The sequence below is a fragment of the Ammospiza nelsoni genome, chromosome 1 (assembly GCF_027579445.1).
Source record: "Ammospiza nelsoni isolate bAmmNel1 chromosome 1, bAmmNel1.pri, whole genome shotgun sequence".
Taxonomy (NCBI): domain Eukaryota; kingdom Metazoa; phylum Chordata; class Aves; order Passeriformes; family Passerellidae; genus Ammospiza; species Ammospiza nelsoni.
In genome coordinates, this window is record NC_080633.1 from 133,541,471 (window position 1) to 133,564,180 (window position 22,710).

The window sequence follows — 22,710 nt, forward strand, 5'->3', positions numbered from 1 at the left end:
CAACTTGTTACTGGGCAAAGCTTCAAGCTGCTCTGGATTCTGGCCTTCCCTTCAGTTTTGGATACTCTGACATCTATGGGAAGTGTCACAGCTGACAACTGAGAGTGCTGAGTGAACAAACCAGTCCAAAGCAGCCGCAAAATGGGAGCAATGAGAGGACTCTGAGTCCTGAAACAGCGTTCTAAGAGCTTCCTTTGACCTGATCAGGTGTACAGCCTGAAGGGGCATTAGATGATCTCACTGGATCTCCCAGTTCAAATGGTCTAATAACCAGCTCTGCTCTATTACCCTGTAACCCTTACACTGAGGGTTGGTGGGTTGACTACCATTTATGAAAGGGTGGCAAATCAAACACCTGCCAGGCATCCAGTGTTGGCTAAGTTTCCAGGAGACAGAGGCTCTACCTCAGTGGTTTGATCAGTCACAGTGCTAAACGTTACTTTATTTATATTGTCAATATACCTGACCTCAGACATCATTTTCTGTTAGACTGAACGGGGACTTTAATGGTTTCTTTGGGATTCATCACCCAATCATCACTCTGGTCTCCCTGCCATTTGTCAGTCTATGTCTCATTAAAGAATTTGAATGAGTCACAGTATTTTATAGCATATCTTCTCTCGGCTTCACATGAAGCTTAAAACGTTTTTCAAACTTTAAATTTCCAATTTAAAACTGTATGCACAGGAACACACTTCCCATCATGAGTCTTTTCAGTGTTCTGGGACGTGTCACCTCTTTGGCCCATCAAATTACAAAGCTGAAACTAGATTCCTCTGGGCATTGCACTGAAAGCTCTGGATTAAGTCATCTTCATTTTCTACTCTTGAATCTTCCTCTGAGTCCCTAGCTTCCAAGGTGCCATCTCTCACCCTGCAGATGTATCCTTCCTGCTTCTTAAAAGTAAAGAAGATGTAAAAGAGTGGATCCAAATAAGTAATCAGTCCAGATAATTTTGAGTGTCTTATTCACATCATCAAATGAACTATGCAAAAATGTCTTCTTTGGAGCATTAGAGAAGAGAAAGATATTCTTTGCATAAGTGCACTTGGGATTGCAAAACTGAAACAAAAACATTTGAAGATATTCATACATTGTCATCTGGCATCTTATCCCTGGATTTCCAAGGAGGTGTGGAGGTGATTCATAAGTATGTTGAACATTGCAAAGCCCAAATAATTAGAAATTTAAAGGACTGTCTGACTAAAACCATAACCTCTTGTATTCAATGCAGAGTTTATGGATAAAAAATAGATTTGGTTTTGCTGTTTTTCTTCCCCATTTTCTCCCTCCCCAGTTTGATAAAATTTACTGAAGTGGCACATGAAATTTTCACATTGTGACAACCACAGTTAAAACATGCAAATTCAAGGAGTGGTTGCAGAGAAAGAGAAATGGAACATTACATTAAAAAAAAAAAAAAAACCAAAAAAAAACAACAAACCCAGACATCCCACAAAGCAGTCAAATATTTATGCAAAATGAGTGTAGCTTTATACACTGGCACTGAACAACACAATGCTCTGTCTCACACAATACTGTCATTCATGTGCGTACAAACTGCCACAGGCAAAGTCCCACACAAAGTATTTTTATACAATTGTAGCATATTTCATTACAAGTTGGTTTTTTAATTCCCCTATGCAGGGATTCTCATGATAGAGACCTTCTGTCTCCCCAGAGTTTCCTAAAAGGAAGAAGGGTTGCCATTTAGAAACTAGAGAAAATTGTGGAATAAAACATTAAATTTCAGTTTTAAATAGCTTTAGCAAAGAATAATGTTATACCAATAACAAAGGAGATGGAAAGAAACTTTTTCTCCCCTTAAGAAAACACACTGAGTTCTATTGTGTGTTCTCAGAGCTATCATGTAAGCAATTAAAAATACAATGCAAAATAGAAGAATTGCTAGTATTCCATTTATAATACATAGCACATTAGGACCCTGAAATCTCTTCACATAAATAAGAACTGGAGCATACCTATGCAACTGAAACCCAGAGCAGAATGACTTTCCTACCCCAACAAGCAAATATCTGGTATCATCCTACCCACCCAAGTAACAAGTGATACGATGACAGGAAATAGCCTCAAGTTGTGCCAGAGGAGATTTAGATTGAATATTAGGAAAGATTTCTTGACTGAAAGTGTTGTCAAACATTGGAACCATCTACCCAGGAAAGCGGTAAAGTCACCATCAGTGGAGATATTTAAAAGATGAGTGGCTGTCATGCTTAGGGATGTGGCTTAGTGGTGGACTTGGCAGGGCTAACTTAATGGACTAAGTTAAGGACTTGATGACTTTGTAAGTCTTTTAAAACTTAAATTATTCTACAATTCTGCTTTGAAAGAATATCAAAAGGCAAATTTCCAAACCTTAAAATTTGGGCAAGGCTAAAGAAAAGCATATGAAATGCTTCACTTCAGTTGTCTTGAAAGCAGTTGTGATGCAAAAGCCATGGCTGAACACATAGCAATCACATGCACGAGTTGAATCCTGGACTGTGGGCTTTCTATCAAGCTGAAGCCCTGTGCACATCATGGGCAGTCTTTCCATGGCCTCAGTGTTCCTTGTGCCAACACTCAGAAGGCCTGTGAGTGAGGAAGGACCAGAAAATTGTGTGGCTTTCCCTGTTCTACCCTCCCAAACTGGACTGCCCCTCTTCGCTCAGAAGAGAAATCAGAAATATGGAAGCATTGTCTGGTTCTTTCCTGTACAAATAGACTGATAATTTCCTGGGGAAAAAAAAAAAATAAATCCTCTGTGGAAGCATCTAGTGAGGAACCAGCTGTTTGTTCTTCTCTAAGATACCAGAGACAATAAATGATGAAATCTGCACACAAGACAAAGTCTGCTTCATAAATGAATAAAACATTGTTTTTAATTCCTCTGTGGGGGCTTTTCTGTGAAATCCAGGTGTCCATTCCATTGAAATTCTCAGAAGAGGAAAAAAAAATTACACTATTCATTACTCCAGGCACAGAATTTGCATAGGACAGTTTTCATACTGTGGCTCTTATAAAAATATCCCTTGCTCTGCCATATTAGCTGTCTGCCACTATGTACTACTTGTGACACCCTGACATGCTTTTCCTATGTCCACTACATTACAGCATGCTAAACATCCTATACCCTGCATCCTCTTCCCCTTTGCAGGATGGTTAAGATTTATCTTCCTTCCTCTTCCTGGCAGACATCTTATCCTGCTTGAAATCCATAAATCTGTATGAAAAATTCAGGTCTTTATTAGAAGGGACACACTGAATGATTTGAAAGTGGACTCCCTTTATGGTGTTTTTTTTGTGAGATCATTTTTCTCTGACACTTTTCCCAGTGTTTTACAGATACTTGTTTTGTGGGGAACCAGTTTGTTTTGATAAATTAGAGGGCCTTCACATGGAATTCAGTGTTATTATGAAGCATAGGCGTTTAAACAAGCCAGTTCCTGTAACTTCATGCCTTTTAAATGCATTACTCCTCTTTTATATCCTCTTAAATCATTTATGTACACATCACTATTGAACATACCATACTTTACATTCCTCATGTAGCAGCACAGGACACTTACAACAATGCGAGCTAATTAAGGCTACAGGGTAAAACTCTGACCCTGTTGAAGTCAAAGAGAATTTTGCATCTTACTTCAATAGAGCAACTATTTCACCCTGAGGCCCCTTCTGTCCCCCTCAGTCTTTCTGGCTGTTTGTGCAAAAAGTCCTGGAGAATATCAGGTCTCAGAGAGCCAATTAGCCAAGGACAGCTGTAGAACAAAGCTTCCCCAAGCCAGAGTGGAGCAGGCAGCCCTGTGCCTCCAGGAGTCAGGCCCAGGCTGGAAGGGGTCCGAGCGGGATGGAACTGTGGCTCCAAATGGCAGCCCCCATGAGCAGAAGGGAAAGGTGGAGGAGATGCTCTGCTGATGCAAGGACACAACTGGGTACAAAGCTCAGGGAAAGTCATTGAAGGTGAGGGGAAAGGGCCTGAAGCTATGTTGCCAGTGATCTGAGCACTTAAAAGCCAAATGTTTCCTTAGTTGGTTTTTAAAATGGCTCCTCCTGACCAGGGGCTCCTAATCCTCCCCACTGGGTGGGACACAACTCCCCCCAGTTGCCACTGAGGAGGAGTACCTGGGGACATATTCCCTGGGAAGGACCAGATGTCCTACACATGCAGATGACATGCGATATTTTGCTTTATTTTCTACTTTCCCAAGGGCTTCTCGACACAGGAGAGAAAGTAGGTTGCTGGCTGGAGAAATGACTCCTGCAGTGGCAATCCATTCCCAATTGTTCTGTGTTCCGTGGGGTCCTTCAGCCTCTCAGAGATCATTAAATAGATGTACACTTTCCACATAGCAGGAAACAGGGTGCCAGGTGAGGCTAGAGAAGTGGGTTGACCCATCTCCATCTCTACATGACAAAAATAAGATGCCACGTGAGATGTCTAATCACCAACACCACTGGCTCATCATTTGCAAAGCTTTAAAATGTGACCTACAAAGATAAGTGCTTGCATGTACAAACTGTCCAAGCTGATTGCTCCTGGGTGGGTTGTGAAATGGTCTGAGTAGCCCAGCAGGATTAATTGGTCCAAGTGTAAAGCCAGGTTTTGGAGAATGTAAGTGTATTCTGATCTGAAATATTGAATTAAAAGTATATTTCTTCCTGACATATTTTGTTTCAACAGAAAGGATTTGGCATGATATGGCCTTAACATTGGACAGCACATTGCAGATCATGAAGTGGGAGGATCATGCAATAATTACAAACTGTTGAATGCTCGGGTGGATACACTGGCACTCATAGAATAGTGCACTTGGACTAATGTTCTCAGACCATGGTTACACTTAACCTAGAGAGGAAAAAAGATCCTTGAATGTGGTATTAGATCAAGGCTGTTTTGAGGTTTTTGAGATTCTTAAGCCTTATGAAAATGTGAATCAGACATTGTTCACCTTCCAAATGACTATGCCATTGCCTGAAGGCCTCCTTGGTGCTTGAAGTTCCTTGCTATTTTCACTTTACTTTTCTCTGTGGGAATTGAATGTGAACAAACAGTGTTCATTTTGGTACTCTTCTGTTGCAAAAGGTCAGGTCCAATTCTATAATTGTATGTATTCATTTTTACAAAGAAGTGTTGTGTTCAATCTGGACACAGAAAGATAATGAAAGCTCTTTAAACTGGTCAAAGGAAGACATGGACTCATTTATCCGGTTAATTTTGTTGTTTTAAGAGTAGTGAAATACTGCCTGTGAAAAATCTTTGCTGAATTTCCTTGAGGAACCTTAGTGAAATCAAAATCAATATACTAGTAAATACTTAAAAAGCTGCCCATGCCATGATGGTATGAAGTTTTTTTGTCTCCATACTGCAATCATTGGAGAGGATGACATAGAAGAGGAGCTCCACTGTATTCTTATCAAACATTTGGATTTTTTTTTCCATTAAATTCTTTATCAACATAGGGTTACATTGGTCAGAGAGAAGCACAGATTCAGAAAAATAAAGTTATCAAAATGAATGACCATAAGTTTAACTATCCCTGGCAGTGTTATTGATGAAATGCTGGAGTATTCAGAATTGTTGGATAAATTGGAAAGAAATAGCTCTATTCTAGGCAACAACAACTGTGGAAGAATTGTTTAATAATTCCCTTACAAACAGAGACCAAATAATGAGAGTACATAAACGGACCTTCCATTAATTCTCTTTCTAGTGGTATTGCTAGCTAAAAGCAATAATACTCCCTTTTTTATTATTATATGTTTTAGGATGCAGTAAGAATTAGTTTTTCTTTTGGGCAAGCACAACTGAGACACTATCAGAAGACCATGATAGATGGTCAGAGATCTTTTACACCTAGTACAACAACAGCCTTTATTCCTGTTTGTACAGGGAATAACACTTTTAAAAAGGGATTTCAGGTGCATTCTGGTGAAAAGATTTTTAGCCAACAGGGAAGAACTGGTCACTGTTTTTCCTCTCAAAGCCACTCTTGATTACCTCTTGAATTTCTCAGGCATCTGAGGTGCAGAGCTCAGTGAACTTACAATCACCATCAGCAGAAATGGGGTTAACTGAGTGTAACTCTGGGCAGAATCTGTTAGGCCAAACTCGATCATCTTCCACAAAATTCCACCACCATGCAATGTACCTCATGGAATGGTCTTTTGTTGTAACAAAGCATGATGCATTGAACCACGTGATTTTTTGCCAGTATTCATTTCTGTCACATGGCTACTCTGCTTTATGGGTGGTAGAACCAGCTATCCAGAGATAACAATCTTCACAAATCAAGGGTCCTGCTAGGCACAAACATTGTCAAGCTGAGGATAGGCTGAATTGCTGAGACCACTGCAGTCAATAAACCCATGGCATTCAGTGTAAATTTAGAACTTATTTTACAGCAGCTCCAGCTAAAAGAAGAATTTTCATGGATTCAGCAAGGCAGTAACAAGAGGCATTTTGGAAGAAGAGGACCTTTGACTGAAATGCTCATGCCAGGAGTGTGACTTTCCTAATGCCCTTTCCTCTGGAGAATGAACAGGTTTTTATTCACCACACTTTGAACAGATGAAAGAAACATTTCTTTAATCCCATGCTGTAAGCAGTGTTGCTTCCACTGTCAGTGGCATGGCTTGCATTTTCAATCTGACCTGTTCTGTGATCCTCTGTGCAGGAGATGCTAACCAGGCACTGGGGAGCCTGAGGACAGCATCATGGACTGTGATAAAAAGGGACACACTGGTGGCTGCTGCACATTGTGAGCTCCCAGAGCAGGACAGATGCTGTATGATAGGGACTGTAAAGAAAAATGGACTGCAAAACCCAAGTCCTTTCGCAAAGTCATTTGAAGTCAGTGGGTCAGCCAACTGGAAGCACATGGTCAATGCAAACATTCACTGTTCATAGCCTATGATTGCTCTGCCTTCATTTTCCACATGGCATCTCCTTCATACCAAGTGTGCGCTACCCTTCCGAAAATTACCTTCAAAATAAAAGCTATTATACCATATTTCTTGTTGAATTGACTGCTGTGAAGTATTGATCTCTTAAGATTGGATATGATCATACTTCCTCCTCTATTCTGACATAAGCATGGAAACAACTGTTGTTTTAAGGTTGTAAATCCTTCAAACATGAGATTATATTTTGTTCTTGTAAGATGACAGTTATACCAGTATGTGTTTTTTGATTAAACAACGTGAACAGCATCTTATTTTGCATACCTTGTTTGTAGCTTTTAAAATGAAAGGCTGAAATATAATAGAGTCGTGTTCTTGGAAATGCAAAATTGTATTCCTTTCTCATATATGCCCCACTTTTCTGATGAACACCACCCAAACCCTGGTTTCCCTGACTGTTGAAAGGATTGATTTGCATCATTGGATAAGGATGGTTCTACTGCCCAGACAGCCATCTCCAAAATGCTTGTTCTTTCCCCTCTTTCTAGGTATTATAATGAAGTGCTTTGGAATAATCTAAATTATGTAAATACTCTTTCCTATGAACTATGCTTCTCATATATTCCCTTAGAGCAAGATTAAAACAGTGAAGGAAGTGTGCTTGATACACCGTCTAACATTCTACGCACTTAAACTGTACTTTTTCGTGGCTTCTCTACTGGAATGAATTAGGCAAAGCAGAATTAACCTTGTCAGTCACCAAGTCCGTTTCTATGACAGAGTAGTGTAACTAAGAATACAGAAATAACAAGAGAGCCCCAATACATTCACCCTCCACTGATTCCTGCACAAAGTATGTAAAGTGCTTTGGGGTGCTCTGAGGAGATAGACCCAATATAAATGTAAAGTAATAGTTAGCAAAGAAAAGCCCTTTTGCCTGGAAGCAAAGGGCAAGGGAAAGTATTTTCAGGCAAAAAAAGAGTTTCATGTCCAAACCCATGTATGGAGAGGGAAACCTGGCACCACCCTGAGACACAGACATGAAGCACTGAGCTGCTGACTGGAGCGTGGGGACTGAGCAGGAGTTTGAGTAAAGGAAACAGGCTGCTTTAGCCCAAAGCAGAGGAAAAGGGAGAGACCAGAAAGATGAAGTGACTTGGAAGGGAGAGGCCATGAACAAACAGATGTGAAAACCGAGTCCATGTGGCGGTAAACCAGCCTGAACCCTAGAGAACAGTTGCCAGATCTCCCTGTTCTGGCTAATTTAGTCTGGTAAAGGCAGATGATAAATGGGAGCAAGGCAACCATGTGCTTCTGAAATTATGGTAGCTGCCTTTCTGCTGATATAAGACCATAGGAACATCTTCTGCATTAGAAAAGGAAACAGTTCTAATTTAATATGCACCTTATCTCTTTCTCTCTTAGCTGTCTGAAAGTCATGAGCTTTTACAATCCTCTCAAACCTCAACTGTTATTCCAGGCACGTGTTCCCAAACAAAGGGCAGGATGGATGCAGGACACAGCACTTGGGATACTTCTGATGATGCTCTTGAAGTTTAGAAAGACTAACTTCCTCTCAGACTGGGGCAATCAGAAAGAAGGTGAAGAATGAGATGAAACACCAGTTGTGAACTGTTGAAGGATATTGTTATTGAACGATCAGTATGTGACAGAGTGCAAGGGGTTCTGTGTCAGAGACAGCCTCCCAGCCTGGTCCATGCTGCTACTGAGCACAGATAGAAGTTGGGATGATGAATCAGAAATCCTGTAGTTGGCTTCAGCACACTGACATGGTCCCAGGACTACTATTGCATCTGGCACTGATTTGGAACCTTTGCATCACACCTTGTTGCATGGCAAAGACAGGGCTGTGGCTGACTGGTTACCAGGAGCTCTGCCAGGAGCTCCATCAGTAAAGTTCAGTGATGCATTTGCTTTAGAAACTCTTTTGAGTTCCTCATTAGACAGGCTGTTCCTGGAGTAACTTGCTGAAAACTATTCCTGCAGCACACTTAAGAGAGAAGATTCTGTGAAGCAAGAGCTGAGAGTTTTGAATTTTTTTAAACCAAGCAAACAACAATGTCTAAAACTTTAGGGGTTTTAACATTGTCAAACTTTCTTCTCTGCCCTCGATTTCGTGTTCTGAATTGACTGTGCTCCTACCTGGTAACTCTGAAAAAATGATGCCCTCTAGGCTTTGCAAAGTTCACAGACTCATGTCACCTACTATAGAGCTCTCTTGTGACAGGATGTTCTCCAAATTGAAGATAAAGCATGATGCAACAACCATTATGTAATAATTAGTAACTAGGCATTTCAGTTTTGTGGTGTGTTTTTCTTGCCATATCTGTTTAATGGAGAAAAGAAGTCCTGAACACTGTGAATGGGAGCTAGGGGTGCAATATCCCTCTTTTTTAGAGGCATTTTTTTGCAAAAAATTCAGTGTAACTCAAGCAAGCATCTAATTTTTAATGCAGAGCTGATTGGCATAAAAAATGGTGCCTATAGTCTGATGGAGGGTCCAACAAGGATCCATGTATAATTGCTTCCAAAGCAAAAACACATGACCAGAAGATCAGTCCTATAAAATTTATAAATTAAGTAAATATAAATTTTGTATCAGAGACCAAGAACTCCCAATTAACACTGGAGCACATGACAAATCCAAATGTTTCTGGCAAGGTTTTCTTAATTCTGACTTTCTAATAATGGCTAAAGCAACAAAAGTATCGTTTGGTGAAAGGAAAGGAGATAAACTTGAGCAAAGCAGAAGCTCCAAGGAGAACATGTTATTTCAAAGGGGCTTGCCTTCCTGAGCTTTAACAGAATTGCCTAGTTTTCATTATAAAATGTTGTCAAATCAGAAGGAAAATGCATCTCAAAATGCTCTTTGTTCTGTGAATGCATATTTGTGCAACAGCAGCAGCATTGTTATTCTGTGTCATCCCTTGTTGACGAGCCTGTTTGAGTTCCAATAATGGAAAACTATCATGTTGATTTGCTTCAGATTAACCTCATCTTCTTGTCATACTACAGGTATTTTCCATTACAAGAAACAAATATATGGTGATAGGTAAATGATTTTGATAAAGTCTGACAAATATTTTAAAACAGCTGCATAGCTGCTTATTTTATTTTAGGAAAAAACCCAATAGCATCACAAAATGGCATTTGTCAGATGTCTTTGGTAATTTTATCAATAGGTGTTGTCATGACTTTCTACATCTGGCTATAAGCTACAAAAGCTTTTTTCTGTGTTATAAACATAATTTTGAATATCTTAGAATTCTAAACAATCAGTAAGGAGTGCTGAAAGTAGTGAAATCACCAGCAAAACTAACATTAAGGGCTGTAAATAATTGCTTTAACCAATTATAATAGGTTAGCTTCAGCCTACAGTAATTTTGTATCCCAGGCACAGAGCTGCTGATTGCTTCTTTTGTTTTCCCTTTCAGACGTAGGACATGGGAAAAGTGAGTTATTCTGATCCTGTAAGGACAATACTAATGTCACAGTGCAGAAAATACCAAAGCATACAGAGGTACACAATTGTATGGCATTTACTTTATAGTTAGCAGTTACAGAAGAGACTCAAAGTCAGCACTATTTTTGGCTATAAGAACACTTCTTCAGTCCTTTCCAACACAACAATAACTTGTGCAATTGAAACTTTGGAATTCTGTTTCAGAAGGTAAGCTCTGCACTTAGAATGTGATGATGTTGCAAGCCTCTACTTATCCACATCCATACAGGTACTGTGGTGTGCACAGGAGCTGCCTATTAGGCAAATAAAATACAAACCCACTTGTACTAAATGCTACCAGCACAGGGCTGAAACTTGAAGGCAATCTCTGCCCTTTTTCTACAAATTTACCCTTTTAACAACCTTTATTTATCAAGAGAAGGAGAGTGCTTGACTGGTAACAAACTCTTGTGATTTAACCCTTTTGGACTGCAGCGTGCAGCAGAATTTTGCATTCTGTTTGTCTGGGTTGGAGTCAAGTCACCAAGGAGAGATCTTAAACAAAAATGGGACTATGTGAAAATCCTTGAGATGTCCTCTACAATAATACTGACTTCAGAGGTTCCCGTAAAGGTTGTCATGGAATCTACAGGTTTTGGTCTGCTTTGGGAAAAAAATACCCAAACAAACAAAACCCATGTGCCTAAATGACAAACCTTATCTCCACTACAAATATAGAAGGAGCTGTTGGTTTAATGCAGAGCATTTTAAACCTGAACCCTATTGCTGTCTGATGCCTAGCTGGTCCATGTGACCATTTTCTGGTCTATTTCCAACTATGATCAGAGAAACAGTCCACCTAAAAATTCCACTAACATGATTAGGACTTAATGAGCCATCCTCAGAAAAAAGCAGAAAGGCTGAACAGCCAGCAAAGCAGAGCTGAGTCCTCTAATGTGATACCTCTGAAGTAGGATCTCCCTCCCTTGACTAAGAAGAGGAAGGAAATTTACCTTGTCTCCATTTCTCGGTGGATATCCCCATCACGCAATGCCAGCTGACCAGCTCAGGGGATGTAGGACTGACAGAGACCCATTGCAGACCACAGTCACTCAGAATGGGGCTCTCCTCCTCGTGTTCCCACTGCATCTACAATTTCTGAGCACACAACCAAGCGTGCTCCTTCAGTTTAGGAGTGCCCTCTCACACATCCGTGATCTCACTCTAGCATCCATTTCCCTTCCTGTGTGAGGGAAACTCTTGGAATCACATGAGGGTTTCCATTATTTCCACCTTGGGAGATTTAGTGCATTTTTAGTGGCATTAGCTGTCAGTCCAGGCACAAAAGTAAGGTCAAATCTATTCCTAGGGCCCTGCTGGCATCCATAACTGCCTGATTTGTGCTCTAACCATATGTGACACCCACCGAGTGAATTTATTGTAGCAATCACTTTGAGCATATCTCAAAGATTTCATCATGATATTTTCTTGCTTGCAATGCCAGAGAGAGAACAACAGCATGGAAGGAAATGCACAGAACTTCCCCTAATATGAAAGAGAACTGAAGGAACAGAAAACAGCCTGAATTTCTCCAGGGTAATTTTATGTAAAAGAAAGACCAGCAACATCCTTTAAGGCCTGAAATGTCAAGCTTGTAAAAATAGTATTCTTGGGAGTTGTATTTGATCATTTGTTAAATACTGTGATATAAAATGTAGAAATCCATGTGTAATGCTTCAAATCCCTAATCTGGTTTAAAAGGTCAGTTGAAGCCTAAAAGGACTTGACATTTTCCCTTTAAAAATCTGACTTTTTGACTCAGAGCTAACAACATTTGAGCCTGAATGACCTGAAGGATAAATACAAAAGCTGATTTCAATTGAACTATTTAGAAAGCAGGGGATCTTCTAATTTGTAAGATAGCATTCAGGGAGGTTTTTCCATTAAGAACTCAATCGACTGAAAAATTATTTCCTTGGGTATTCCACAATCTTTCAATGCTTGTGTAAATTTTACACAGGAGGGGGCAGCGAGTGAGGTTGAAGATACATATAACACAATGCCAGGAGAGCAGAAAGCCTCTTATGAAACAGGGGTAACTGGTATTTGCCTCAAAAAGATGTACCCTTTTCCCCTCCTCCTTCACTGCCTTGGCAGAACTGGGTCTGCTTCAAAATCTTTTGTGTCCTGTGCAGATGAGGCTTGCAAGTGAGTAATAATGTCTTGATAACCATGAGTATAGTCCTTCCCAGCAACACCCCTTCCCACAGACTTCATTTGGCCTGCAGTGAGCGCTCCATGGGGGTTTGATGGCTGCTTTCATGGAGGTGTGCACTAACCTCCTCCCTGGCTGTGCGGGCGTGGTTCCACGCTGAGCCTCTGGCTCTTCTGCCTGGATCCAGCTGCACCAGAGGTTCTCTGCAGGAAATGAAAGCACAGTCCCTTTTCCTGCTCTCTGATCTCCTCCACCCTTGTGCCCTGCAGTGTCAGACCTTCTCCTGCCTGCCTTGCACCCCTCTCAGCTGACTTTACCAATGCAAAGGGGGGAAACCAGGGATGCCTGGTGCTGGCTCATCCCCACCCCTCGGGCTGCTCACACTCACAGGTGTCAGCCCTGCTGTGCACAGTCCTCCAAGTGCCCTGTGAGGCAGAGGGTGATTTGGGGGACATGCTGTGACACCTCACAGGTCCCCCATGGAGGCAGGGTGCGAGGGTGCCCGCCTTCCCTGGACATCACCACAGGGCTCCCTGAGCCGTGGCACCCGACGGACAGAGCACACCCATCAGTCACCTGCTGGCACAGAAACACCATTGATTAACCCAGTGCCATCCCAGGATGAATGTCTCCCAGCTTCCCCTGGTACTTGTTTTTGATAAATGCCACCGTTTCAGCGCACATCCACCCAGCAGCTGGGGACTATTATGCTGTGACAACCTTCTATTCCATTGTCACAGTGTCAGATGCCTGAAAAGGATAATAGGTAGATATTTCTGCTCTTTGGATGTTAAGAAGTAAGTGGCATTCCTATTCCTTATTTAGTTACTTCTTAATTTTAATTAATGGCTTTAGTGATAATTGCCAGATTCCTATATTGATAAAAACTGGCACATTCTGCACGTTAATAATAGCACAAATTTGATATTTATGAACTGCTGTTCTTTTGCAAATACAGACATTTGGTAATCATCATTATGGTGATAAAATTCATTAGAATTTGAGAAACAACCTATTATCCCTTCTGCCCATCATCTTTTAATTAAGTAACACAAAAAGATTTTATAAGACTTTTCTACTCACACTGCACAGTATTGTTTCTGTAAGGGAGTCTTTCTACATCAAAATACCTCCCTTTCAGTTTTGATAGACTTAATGAAAAGACTGAAAGAAGACTGACAGTAGATTTATTCCAAAATGTATTTCAAAAATTCTAGCCATGCTTAGTTCAGCACACACTTGAATCTTGTGTGGATGTAGACTGGGGTTTGTATGTAAACTGGAGACTAACAAAGTTATGGTCTACAATATGATATGGTAGTTTGCAATAGGGGAAAACTTTTATGATAAATTATTCTTTGGGAATTTCTAGCAGTATGAATGCTGGAAAAATTGTGTAGTCAGTCACTCAAATAAAAACTCCACTTGTATCTAAGTCTCTATTTTAGTGTGGATTTGGCCAAAAATCAAAAAAGTATTAGGATGGATTAGATTCAGACACATTCAAACAGTGCAGGCATTTGATGAGGTTCAGTTGGAGCTTTTAGTTCCTCATCTACTTCTGATTTACATCGTACTTCAAAATTGTAATTTGCATTTTGAATGACAAAAATATAAACAGCATTAATATAAGGGTTTTTTTATATCTTATATATTAATATCTAGACAGAATAGATTTCTTAAGCAGTAAGAGTGTTTTGTTATTATGATCATGACCTTTAGGACTACATCCACAATAGACATAATTTGGTTTATTTGATAATATCCTAAATTCAAGTCTCATCTTATTAACACACACCTGAAGTTGCATTTTTAATGCATGTATTTACCTGGCTTAACCAAAGACTTGTACTAATTTCCTTTGATGCTTCCTTCTATAGTAATCAGTAGAACTGTCAAAAAAAAAAGACTGCTGACAACTTATTTTCAGAGATCTGCTGTATTTTCCCTTTATTCCTGATCACTTTGGTGCTAGACAATACTTATGTGCACAGCACAGAGAAATGTTACAGGGAAAGATGCCTACCCTATCTTTGCCTTTCATTCTTAACCAGGGTCTAATATACTAACACATCCCGGCAGATTCTCCTGCATACTGTGATATATCATCACTGTGTTCAGCCAAGAGTGAAGGAAGCAATTTTGTGAGGTCACAGGATGGTCAACGCTCTTCTATTTGAGTTTTTCTTGGGTTCATCCAGGCAATTTTAATCTCAAAAGGTTGTTCCCCTTTACATAGTTAATTCTTTCCTCTAAAAATCTGACATAACTCATTTGAAGAAAGCTACATAGGCGTTTCTTCTTCCAGACACAACCTGGTGTCATAGAGAGACCATGATGACACAGTAACAGGAAAAATCATGAAAAAAAAACCCTCATGAAACAGAGGAACAAAATATTTCCTCCTGCTTAGTCCAAACTTCACTTTCAAAATATTTCCTCCTGCTTCCAAACTTCACTTTGTTTGGAAAGTACTGAGGATAGCTAGGGAAGTAAAATTCTCAACAGCAAAAACAAACAAACAAACAAACAAAGCACAACCACTGACCCACTCAAGCAAAAAAACAAACAAAGAAACAAAAAACCCTAACCAACAAACTGTCTCCTCTATTTTAATTTAAAATAAATAGAAACTCAAGAACTTAAATACTTTGTCCTAGATGCAAAGATTTAAAATGGAATAGGATTCTGTACCTGGGATTTACTTCCTTTCTGTCCCCCCATTTTGTGAGGGTTGACTTTCTCTGGCAAACTGGAGCATTCAGTGATACATGAGAACCACTTCTATTTTTGAAGAGTAATGGCATTTCATGGAAAATATCACCTTGTCCATCCAAACACCAGAATGAGGCAACTGGACTGCAACACTCAGAATGTGCTAAAATTGTACCACAGATGTGGGGTGGGAAAACAAACCAAAACAGTTTGATCTCCAAACTGAGATCTCTTCTGAAACATTTGCTTTAAAGTAAACAAATCAAAGCACAGTTTGTTTTCTCAGTCTTTCTCTAAAAATCATGTAGAATCACAAATTTTAGATGAATTCTACGATAAGCTGCACATCACGAGAAACCTGCTGGGTGAAAACTTTCCCATCGCTAAGTTTCAGAGTCTAAAGTTACCTGAAATAACTGAATTGCTGAATTGCTGTGCAAACATTTTTACACAATTCTCGGTAAATACACAATTTTGTTGCTTTGAAATGGCAGATAAAACAAGCTATTTTAGCACAGACAGTCTGTTCAAGTACCATCTTTCACTAATAATAATAAAAAGTGATGGAAATATGATTTATATCTCCAGAAATTTCCAAGGCACTGCCAAATGTTGTCTTCAAGCACCCTGCTCACAGGCAGCCACTACAGTGAAAGCATTCCCAACATCTTTCCAATGCAGCAAGCAGGAATAATGTAATACTCTTCCTCCAGATGCATTACATTGTTAAGCACTTAATCTCAAGGACCTTTTTGAAGTTCAGATAGTCCTACTTTATTCATCATCTAGTGTTTAGTTTAAAGTAACAAATGATTGAGCTGAAAGTCTTTCAGAAACAAAATTCCTTTTTTTCCCATACATAAACAGAGTTGCAGCCTTTGCATTTTTCGCCATCTGGCCCGCAGTGTGAAATGACATTAGTAGCATGTCAGGTTTATTCCCTTTTCAAAGAGAGAAATAAAGAAAGCAAAAGAAAGAAAAAGCATAATCCTAATCTATAGTATGAAGAGTATTAAAATGAAACATCTGCCTTGCTGAAATGAGTGGATGAACTCTGAAGTCTACAAGCTGCTGGAGTTTGTCAAGTACATGTTTACATTGCTGACTGTTGTAAATTTGCAGGATGATGACAAGAAGTCCACAAACTAAAATATCTTATTCAAATGTTTTTAAACATCTGTTTCAAACAGAAAAGACCAGAACAATGAAGTGGCAGAGTGATCACAGGCAGACCAGGGATGCAATAATATAACTTGGGTTACATAATAAAAGACGATGGCAACAGAGGCTTGTAACTGAAGTCACCAGCTTGTGCTCTAAAGTCAATTGCCTGGAATGCTGAGAAGGTTGTGCCTGTTGTCAAACTATGTGACTCTATCCAGACTAAGGACAAAATACGGTCAAATGCTCCTTAAAAAGCCTGCTTTTGCTGAAACACCTGCTGATTACAAAGCCAAATAAATTCTGTACTCAGGAGAACAGCTTTGAACACCTTCAAGAATGAAAGATGTCAGATTTCTCAAGAGCTTTGAAAAACCAAGAAGCACTTGTCCAATGAGATTATATTGTTTGGCAAACAGATTTTGTCCTTGCTACTGAAGGGCTTTTGTTTTGCAGGGCTTTAATCTGAAGTCCTAGAATACAGGACTTCTTTTATTTCCAATGTGAACTTGAGATGTTGCCATGTGCTGAATAGTAATCTTTATTCTCATCCTAAAAAATACAGAGACAATTAAAAAAAGGTGCTAGATTGTTTTGCTTCTCACTCTTTTGAGACACAGCCATGAACGAAGGAAGAAGCCACAGTATCTTCCTTGTCAGCACTCCTTTATAAACCAATGTTTTAAAAAAAAATTACTACTCCTTCTATTTGTGATACGATATAACATTCTTCTGAAAATCACTGAAGTCCTTTGGAGAGTGCTGAGACCTAAGTACTTTTGATATGAAGCAGGGATTGATATAAATCTTGGATTTTTATATAAATCTTGGATTTATATAAATCCTTAGCTCTAGCAAAATTAAAATATTGCAATGTCTTCAAAATAACTTTGATCTGATGGAGCACAGTGCCAGGAAGCTGGACAGGGTGATCACGGCAAAATATATCCATGGCATAATTATGGGCAGGGCTGTCTGTAGGTATTTATTATTAGCACATTCTTCCATCCAGTTGTGGCACAAGTATGTCAGTCAGGAACAAGTATGCAGGAGGAGTGAGGGAGACTGAAAGGAACTAGGATTGCTCCCAAATTGATTATGTTGGGCAAAACTGTTTCTGTTCTATTTTGGGAAATAGAAGGCAATGTGAATTAAATTTTGTCATATGGATATGAGATGTGTTACTTGCTTGAAAGTTAGCAAATAGTCCTTGGCCACTTTTATTTCCTAGTACCTGTATGATAATTTATTACAACTAGCATTATCACAAACAAAATAATTTTACTGTGTATTTGATTAGTCTATATGATACAATAGTATATTTACCCCATTTCTCCCCCACGTTATCTTGGGAGGATTAATTCCCAGCAACTTCACATTTCTGCACCTGGGGTAAGGACACTTGCTCGTGCTTGTAAAGGAATGACAACATTCTGACCTCACCAGTACAGGGCAGGGTGAAGTGCCTACCTGTAAGGGAAGTGTGTGTTCCAAGAGTCCTGTCCAGGCTGCTCTGCCAGGATGCCCAGCCCAGGTGCTAAAGCACAGATATGGATGGAGTTTCTTGAGGCAGTCACACAGCAGCACGACCGAAATTGATGTTGGATCTTCAAGGAGAGGAAGTAAGATGAAAGCAGGAAAGGGAAGAGGAGTGATTTATAAGCTAATGATAAAGGAATGAGTAAGGCTCCCTCATCCATCGCCCACTACAGGTCTTTGTTCTGAAGACATAACTCAAGAAACAATTTACACCAAAGAATGCAGTTAAGCCTCATAGTTGAGCTTAGTTACCATAGTTATCTGATTGGTTTCAGATAACTTTTATTATTATCTTTTTAATATTAGTGCCTGATTTACTGCATCTTCACATTATCCCCGCCCTGCTAAACTTACAGTTTGCACTAATGATTACAGGTTTTATTCTTTATTTTCAAGGTTGCTGCCCTAGAATTCCTTTCAAGGAGAGGCTCCCATTAGCAAGTCTTCATTAGACTATCTATGTAAAATAAATTGTTTTCTCAGGGACCCTGTATGACTAAAACTTTAAGAGTGTGGCTACCCCTTTAAAGTACATCTTCAGCTTCTTTGTGCTTGCTCACAGTCAGATCCAAGGCTAAGGATTTCACTTCTGTAGCATTTCACTTCATCCTTCAGGGTCCATACAAACCTGGGCTGTATCACATAGAGACAGGACAGAAAAATAACTGCCCATATAGGAAATAAAACAAGTCTTATGAGTGGTTTAGATAAAGTATATCTAAAGTAACTTAAATGAAGAAATTACTGAAACAAATAATTATTACTTCTGTAAAGAATTTACTTTGTCTAAGAGGTACTTAATAGACTTAGGAGACTTCATAGACTTTATACCATTCTTCATATACTTAATACCATTACTTGTTCATGTAAATACTTTTTTAAGCTGAGGTTGAACAGAGAGGTGGTGGTTATGCACTTGGAGAGGGAATTTTGGTGGAAAGCAAGCTATAGTTTTACAGAGATACAGGAATGGATTGCTTATAAAGGTGTTAGGCTCCAGCAGACAGGCAACTTGCTTAGAAGAATCTTCAGCAGTAGCAAGAACCAGTAGTTTGTACTTACTGAAGCAAAGGAGTACAATTCCAACTCTTCTGGTTAGCTGCCCCAGACTCAGCTCTGCTTCTGGTGAAATCATTGCTCTTGAACACATGATCCCAAGTTAATGTGGAAAAAAAATTTCTCCATCAAGATGAAATTTGCTCCATCTATTTTTTATTCGTTTTTCTTTTAAATTTCAGTTTAATGTAGTACCCGCTTCTATCTAATTGCTTATTTATTAGGAAAAAGATTGTTAACATGAACTTACATACTGGATTTTCCAGCTCCTTGGTTGTTGGTGAGCGGTGTTCCCAATTTAGCCTATAGTCCAGCTCAGCTAAAAACACTGTAATAAAATCTTTCAGGATGTAAATTTAAGAGCTTAAGGGATATGTGGAATCCTCATTTACTTAGTAAATCTATTGCTCAAAAACCACAAAGCTTGCACAATTACCAATGTGCAGGCATGCCTGATGATAGAAGCATGGTTCTTAAGCCTAGAAACAAATAATCACACTGTAGTTAATGATTTAAATGCTATTTAGATGGGAAAGAGAAGGTTAATACCCCAAAAGGATTTTCATTCTCTAGGTGGCTCTCACACCAAATGTAGTCATATAAAAATAAAGCAGCCTTTACATACAGAGTACAACTTTCTTTAATCTGTCTTCTGGGTTCTCAGCTCATCAGGTTGAAGTTCAAACAGAAGGCCAGAATATTTCAGAAAGTGTAGCAAATGTACAATCACAGAATCTTCTTCTGTGCCATAATTCTGAGCAGTGGTGAAGTACTGCCTCATTCTATATAGGGATATAGGGATATAATAGGTATATGTAAATCCATCTTGTGGAGATGTGTGAGCATATTGTGTGCAGAACAGGATTAAGAAAAGGTCGTTTGTTGGACTGTATTTATACTGAGGGGAAAATTCACAGGGAAAGAACAAACAAGCAACCTCACTAAAAATATGTTTCCAGCACACTGCCTGGGAGAGAGTGACAAGCCCCATGGTGCTGGGAGGCTAAACTGCATTTCATAAAGGGCTTTCTGCAAAGCTGCAGCAGTGCTAACAAAGATTTGTCATTCTGAGCACTCAGAAGCTGTGTCAGCTCCACACAAATGCAAGTACAGCACAAAGCCCACTGGATCTTCTGTTAAAGTCAATGGAGTTACACAAATATATAATTTATGAAAATCTTTATCTAGACACAAGGTTTCTGTTGTAGTGAGGCTGCCAGAAGCATTGTCAGCTTCTCCACTTCACTCTTTGATAAAGTAAAAGGACTGATCGAGTATATCACATGCTTGGGTTCACCTGCTGTACTGCACAGTCACAAAAGAACAAAAAAATATTCATGAGAAGATAATGTTGTTGGTGAGTTTGTTCTTCATCTGTGAACATAAAACTATTCCTCATCATTGCTCAAATAATTAGACTGATATTTAAAGTTAGAACTGTATTTTGTGTATGTGTTCAAAAATATTTGAACATAATTTGAATCAATAGCAGCATATATTAACATTAGCATTTTTTTGCTGCAAATTAAACAGAAAACATTTTTGCATGAACAAATAGTGGAAGAAATTGTGAACATTAAGATAAATTAAGTGAAGAAATCTTACTTTCGTACTCACTGTTTTGTTTGGGAACGGGGAAGGCTGAGGAAGGTGTCTTTGAAACCCAAACTCCAGACCACAATTTAAATTCCACAGACTTTTAATCTACAGAATTTTGACCAAAAGAAAGCAAGCTGGCAAAAGGTCAGCCCTTGAATAGCATGATTATTTGCAAAGAAGTGAAAAGTGCAGGGTTACTAAGACTGTAGTAAATAACAGTTTTCTGAATGAACAAGAATTTAATACAATGTAAAAATTATAACAAAATATTTAAAGTATAGGAAAAAAAAGAAAATTGAGTTGTGACTAAATATTTTGGGAAATACTTCATTCTATATAAAAATACTACAAAAGTTGAATAATATAATGTACATCAAAATATCCAATTTGCCAAGTGCCTTTTATTGAACATAGAATCCTTCAGCTTGACTTTAACTTGATAAAACACTGAGTTTTCCTACAGAGTGTTTAATACTTTCTTGGTGGACTCATTGGACTCCTGAGCCCTTCCCAAATGCAAAATATTTGGTGAAGGAACAAGCTTTTCTAATCAAGGTGCTTCTGCTTTCCAACTTATCTAAAAATTGCATTATTGAAAACCTTTTCCTTTCACAGGAATTTTGTCTATTGTTTATATAGGTATCACAGAGAGATATGTTTGATACAAATTGTTTCAGTTGGAAAGAGCTCTGCCAAAGAAAACAGACAGGCAGCTGTTTGCATTGCATATAAAAATTTTGTTAAATATGGCTGCACCTGTGTAAACACAAATTTATTTCCAAGAAGTGCCCCTGCAGCTGCAAAAGCTTTCAGACCTTGCCAGACAAGTTATTTTTATTAAACCACGTAACATACTAAATAGCTCTTTCAATGGTTGTCATGCTGTAAGAACATGTAACATAAAAAAATCTTGTCCATTTTTAGGGAAGATTTATTTTGTTTTTATTTTTCAAAATCCAACAGAGCAAAGGATCCACTCTATAAATTAGCATGATGCTATATTAGTATGAAAATTTTAAGCAATGCATAGATGTATATACTTTATGAACCCTCTGTGTGTGTGTGTGTGTGTGTGTGTGTGTGTGTGTGCACACTTATGCAGAATTTAATATTTTGTTAGAGCCTTAGTATCTGCCTGATCCAGAGTCTATCAGAGATGATAGAGAGATTTTTAGTGCCTGCAGCAGACTATGAATCAGAGTTAACTTGAAATGCCTTAATCTGGCATGTACTTTCTGGTACTGTACTGTACTTTCTGTCCTTCACCTCTAAAAAGCCTAAAAAAGACATTAATTTAAAGACCAGGGGATGCTGGGATGCCCTGTGGTGGGCAGAGATGGAATCTGGGGAAGGCACAGGGTCCCTGCTTTCCAGCATTCACCAACACATCCCTGCTTCAGTGAGACAGGAGAGAGAGGTAACAAACACCTGGGTGCATCAGAAACCTGCCTGGACTGGGAGCAACCTGCACCCAAATGACGTGGCCAAAGAAAGCAGCGTGTCCATGCAGGACATTAACAAGACAGTGCTTTCTAGCCATAAGGCAGAATTTTTTGCCCAGCTCTGGTCACCCTCAAAGACACAAAACCACCTTGCCAAACGAGTCTCCGGGGACCCCCCCCAGTGACCAGGGGACACAGTCTGTATTTATGAGTATGCATTCTCCAGCCTTTAGTAGCCCCTGGGGTAGGATTAATAGACATGGTGTGCCTCAGCTCTGGGTTTCCCTATGCAGATGCATATTATGTAATTTGTCTGGGGCATTTGCACTCACTCTGAGGTCCATTCTGGTCCTGTGCCAAACTTGGGACTGAAAATAGATGTATCGTTATTTAAATCTGTACATATACACATTCAGTCTGTGTGCAACACATCAAGAGGTCTACCTGTGCTTAATAAGTTCACAGATCTCCCACTGACATTTATTTTAGTTATTTATACTAAATCATTTTCAGGGAGAATAGAAGCTCTTTTATACACTGTAGGCTGTATGAATGGCTTCTCTAGAAAGCCAAAATCAATAGTGTTTAGTGATTCAATCAGTGTTAGGTGCAGCACC